Raw genomic sequence first — 6000 nt, 5'->3', positions numbered from 1 at the left:
AGTTAGTCCTGAAACAAAACACTTAAGTACAAGAATAACCCACTCCCTACACCTCAGTGTCATCATACTCGGTAACATCATACTCAAACCAATACAAAAGTAATTAAATGTCACGAAAAAAATAAATCTTACTTCCCCAAATACACTAACACTTATTCTGACAAAAAAATAATATGCCTATGCAAAACATCTAAAACGGCCTGCCATGAGCCATACTCAAAAACAAACAAAGGTAAGGAAATATCAAATACTCAAAAGAAAACTGGTCAAAACTCACCACATCTTGTATATGCACTGCAGGTGGTGGACTCGAATGTCGTGCTGGACACACGACGTCCACCATTCTGACACCAAATGTAGTGGCAACTTCTGCCACCGAATGTAATAGCAACACCAAATGTAGCGGGAAGAGGGAGAAGGCACCATATTAAGACTCGTCCGAACTTTCCAAGTGATTTATGGTTTCCAGTTACAGTGCCCCCATTCCTCTTGGTCTGCATCACCAGGTCCTGCAAAGCTGAGGACACCACTTTGCTGTCCACAAATAGCTTGATGCGGAATGGCTGCCTCAGCGGCCTATGCATGCCCTGCTGTGTGTCGGCCTTGTACCGTAGCAGAGTTGTGTCGTCGTCAGGATGCCAGCAGTTGACTCAGCAGACTGCATCCCTGCCGACTCAGCACCATTCAGTGTGAGCCATAAGTGGCCAGCTGCCTGCTTCTGGCCGGCGTGGCTAAAATCACGGCGACGACAAGCGCCCATGATCCAGCGTCAGAATCTGTGGCCCTCGCCTCAGGATGTCTCTGGTGTGTGTTGGAAGCCAGGATGACTGCCAGCAATAGTGAACTATAGACTGGAACGCTGGCACCCCATCTGCTGCTATGTGTAGCTGGTTGTGTGACACACACAGCCATCCAGGAGAGCTGCCACACTTGAATGAATCTTGTTAGAAACCACCTAATTATATGCAGCTGTGGCGTCTGTTTTGCCATATGCGCTGCTTCGTGTCACGTACTCATAATGGCCTGTGTGCCCCTTCTGCCTGTGATTTGTGACATGCAAAACTGCTATGTATACTCTTTCAGCTATTTGGCAGCCCTGTGCCCTCTATTCTACTTCGCAAGTGTTGGTATGCATAACTCACTTGTTCTCACAAAACTAACTGTCCCCATCCTAAATGGTGATGCCGCTACAATATATAAATATATTTATATGAATATAAAAGTTGAAATGTGTTTACATTCTATAATCAGCTTCTGTAATACTTTGAAATTTTGCAAAATGCACGAATTCCATTAATTAATTTTGATAAATGGGAACATTTCTTACAACATAAATTGAAGAAGCTTCCATACCACATACATCCTTGGGCAAGAAAGCTGGTTTCTGGAATGACATTTTAGGGAAATAAACTGTATGCAATGTGCTGTCAGAGTATTTTCAACATACCTAATTAAAATAACTAACTGTTCATTATTATTCAAATTATTTGTTTTACTTATTCTTGGTTTATGCTTTAAATTGTTATTTTACATTTTAAATCCATGTTTTTTTTGTTTTTCTAGTTTATCATTTCATTTAAGTGTATTTTGTTAACTAAAAATAATAAGTAACTGCATATTACAATATCATCATTACAGTAATGATTGTAAAGAAAGTCATTAAACGATTGTTATCTGCAAAGAAATGCTTCAAACATAACTTCCTTTTACACCTTGCACATGACATGAAAGAAATTCCTTCACACAATACATGCATATGACAACATGATATACAACAAATTTAAGTAAGATCCTCAAATTCTGATGGGTGATACTCTAAATATTATGAATTGGACCAGGCGTATCATTGGAAGACCCTGGCGAAGAGATCTGATTATATGGTTGTGACTAGATATTGGTTATATAGTTTCTCAATTGGAGACTAACATCATAATCGTTCAGCACAACTCGATTTGAAAATCTTCTGACATAGATTGAGCCTTTTTGGATCTTTGGGTGAACTAGTTCCTTGTTCTCCAGTATGACACTCCAAACAGTTCTTTCACACTGATCATCTGAAGAATTTAAGAATTATATAGGTTTTTCTCCTACACTGGAGCAGAAAACATCTGTCAAGTATCTTTTGACACAGTCAGATATTAGATAACCAGCTTTTGATGCCATCACAAGAAAATTTAGGGCTACAAAAAGAGATTCCAGAGTTCTTGGTCCAAATTACTCATTATTTTCTTTTAACACTATGAAAAGGAGGGGGCAATCACTGAGAAAAAAATATGTGCTGAGTGTCATACTTGAGGAGAAGGAACTTGTTACTCTGGTGATCCCAAAAGACTCATTGGGACAGGTTCAGCTGATGGAGGTATATAACTTTTGACATTGGAAGAAATTTATGAGAAAACTATCAGATCCCATTCTGGTGAATGATTGTGATGTCAGTCTTCACTTGAGAAACAATATAATCAAGCTGCAGTCACAGATACATAATCAGTTTTTCCAGAGCACTGAAATATGCATGGTACAAATCAGGATATTTAGAGGATCAACTGTCACAATTTGAGAATCCTACTGAATTCTGTTTTATATTGTATTGTCCTCTGGGCACTTTATGTGAAGAAATTTCCTTCATACCAAGTGCATTGTGTAAATAAAGTTATGTTTTAAGCACTCCTTTACAGATAATCATTATTGTAATGATTTTGTATCAGAATTTAAACGTAAAATAGCAGTTCAAAAAGTAAAACAAGAATAAGTACAACAAATAATTAGAATAATAGTGAACACTTGATATTTTCATTAGGTATGTTGAAAAAACTAAGAGAGCACATCATGTTCAGCTTATTTTCCAAATAATAGTTTTTTAGAAACTAGCTTTATTACACATGGTTTGATGTGGTGTGAAAGGATCTTTAATTTATGTTGCAACAAAAATTTTCATTTTTCAGAATTAATTAATGATGGAGGGGTATTTTCCACAATTTCAGATTGTATAGAAGTTCGTTATACAGTTGCCAATAACTTTAATTATATTTAAACTTTTGTATGAAACACACTTTTAATATGTTTCGAAGATTTCCCTCTAAATGTCATATGCCTAATTACCTTTTTTAATCCCTTAAAAGTAAAATTGCGCAAAAACGAAAAAAATATATATTGAATTATTTTGACCCCTCTACATACCCACCAAATTTCATCAAGATCATTTATTTACACCTGTGAATTTTTCCTTGTGAGTGAAATGCTTTTTGGAATTGTAAAGACCCTGTGTGGGGTCCTCACCATTGATGATGTAAAATACTACACAAGTAAGACTTTAGCAGTGACATGAGTTTGGTCCTCCTGCATAGAGGAATATCTATGACGCTCTAGCCTGCTCAGTTTGCTATGAATAATTGTATTGTGTGCATGTGTTTTTGTAGTAGGTAATAAAACGTGTGTTACATGCATTTACTAGGATTCTGTTTCATTCTGCTAGCATTCCCCCACTGGAATCAGTAACAAGTGTCCTTTGTGAGACTGTGTTCGCTCCAAGAATGGAGCCATTCCATATTCACCACCTTTTCGGACACTATGGACAAAACCGTGACATTCAAAGTGACTCCATAATGTTTTCTTGTACCTGGATAAGCCTGTGATTTGTGTGAAACAAATAAGTGTCATTCTGCCATGTTTTACTATTGACAACAACGGTGGTAAATGTGTGCATGGGCAACTGTAATGCCTTTCAACCTCCTCAGTGATTTTGGTTATGAGGCCAGTCTGTCCTCAAATCTAGTATACAATATTTTGCCAACTAATTCGTGTCTACACGACAACGTCTTGTCTGATTTTACTGCCCATCTACGCTGGGAGCGAGCCATCCTAATCTGTGTGTAATTCCATGCAGCGCCTAACCAGCTGGGTCATACAAGAGGACTCTCAGTTTACCTTCTATGTCATGCATGGTCCAAGGGATCTCACTCACTGTTGCCCTCAGAGTACACATTCCGGTACATCAACATTAGGGCTTCTATGGAGCACATACATGACCGAGTTGCCAGCCGCAGTGGCCGTACGGTTCTAGGCACTTCAGCCTGGAATTGCGTGGCTGCTACGGTCGCAGGTTCGAATCCTGCCTCGGGCATGGATGTGTGTGATGTCCTTAGGTTAGTTAGGTTTAAGAAGTTCTAAGTTCTAGGGGATTGATGACCTCAGATGTTGAGTCCCATAGAGCTCAGAGCCATTTGAACCATTTGAGCCATGACTGAGTTTGTGCCCTAAACTACTGACCATTCAAGTGGCACACCCAGTAACATAATTCACGATCATTGAGTTCATGTTATACTGTTATGGAACTTTCCAGTTTGTGGACCTACTAAGCAACATAGGGGATCATCTCATGTCTTTAGTGGTATCATATAAGCACCTCCGTCCAAAGGAAATTTCAACATGGTCAAGGCAGTACTGCTCTGCCGATTTGCCAAGACACCATAGTAATAGATGTAACAAGTAATTTACGAGGATAGAATGATAAACCTGAGTCTCACGCCAGACAGTACGCTGCAGATGCTCTGGTTGATTAAATTACTGCCTCAGATACAGCAAGAGATGATTTCACATGAAAATGAAATGAAGGAAGGCAAATTATTCCTATCTGACAGACCTTTTGCCATGCCACACTGACGACACTACTCAGATGCCATGGATGCCAATGACAATCGCTAGGACATCCTTGGTGCGACACCCACGACCACAAGGAGTCTTCAAGACATAAGCAATTGAGTACACTCACGAGAGTGATGTCAGCTGAGACAAGCGCGGTGACCTCTGGCTGCTGTAACGTCTCTTAGCAAAACATATTGTATGTGGTAAAAAAAGGAGAAAAGAATAATTTAACTGGGTGATTGTAATTGCGTGGACAACGATTGTGTAAATTTTATGTAATAAAGAGAAAGCATTATGTGTCATGTTTTGTTCTTGTATAGAATTATGACCGATTTTTTTAAAGATAATATCTGTGTAGGCGGGTACTGAAACCGCCACAAACGATACTTATTAAATATCAAACAAAGATGAGAATATGTTACAAGTATAAATAGTAATGACCGAACATTAATTTCTCTGTCGTCTTCTTGGATTTACGTGAGTAGGAAGAGCCTGTGACGTTGTATTGTACGCTTGCGTAGCATTCTTTTGTCAACATCGAGAGACGTACGCCATTACGTACTCATTGTAAAGGTGTGTAATAATTTAATCTGTTTAAATGTTTTGAATAAAGTAACTTAGTGAAAACTTGCATTATAATTTGTAATAAGCATGCCTGGTATTTTATCCCATCCTTTTAAGACATTTTCAGTCATTTAGATATTAGTCGTGGTTGAGACCTGCGCTACGAACGAACGAGTCGTTGCCGCGGCGCATTCAAACTGCATTAAATGAAACGAATCATACCGCAAAGAAGCGGACAGGTAATAGTAAACTATGATTATTTCTTTCAGCTTTCGGAATTGCATAGCAGAGTAGCAGATTTTATGATTTGTTTTACAGGTGGACGCGGGCTGATGATGATATGTTATTAACAGTGCAGAAAGATAATTTACCTTCATAACTTAAAGAAATCTTGCTGTGCGTAGTTCTGGTCTGTAAACATTATAGTAAAAACATCTTTTTCTCTGATAATAGTCTCATGTTCTCATATTAGTCGTGATACTTATTGGTGTTTTACTGTTAACAAAAATCCACTGCAAAAGTTTGATGTTGAACAAACATTGCGTACTGTAACATCAGTATTGATAACGAAATAATTTTCAGTAACCCTATCAGTAACTGTAAAGTAAGGAAGATATGTTGAACTTTATGGCGAGTTACAGTAATGAAACAATGTTCCTTTAATAGAAAGCCAGATCCAGAATAATAGGAACACAATATATTTTGTGTTGTTGAAAATTAATGATCTTAACAAAGTCACAGCAAAGCCACCCTAAAAAGTATTTCAGGGCTCTCTTCGAAGCAACGTATTTTTTA

The sequence above is a fragment of the Schistocerca gregaria genome, chromosome 7 (assembly GCF_023897955.1).
Source record: "Schistocerca gregaria isolate iqSchGreg1 chromosome 7, iqSchGreg1.2, whole genome shotgun sequence".
In the NCBI taxonomy this organism is placed as follows: Eukaryota; Metazoa; Arthropoda; class Insecta; order Orthoptera; family Acrididae; genus Schistocerca; species Schistocerca gregaria.
This window is presented reverse-complemented; position numbering follows the sequence as displayed.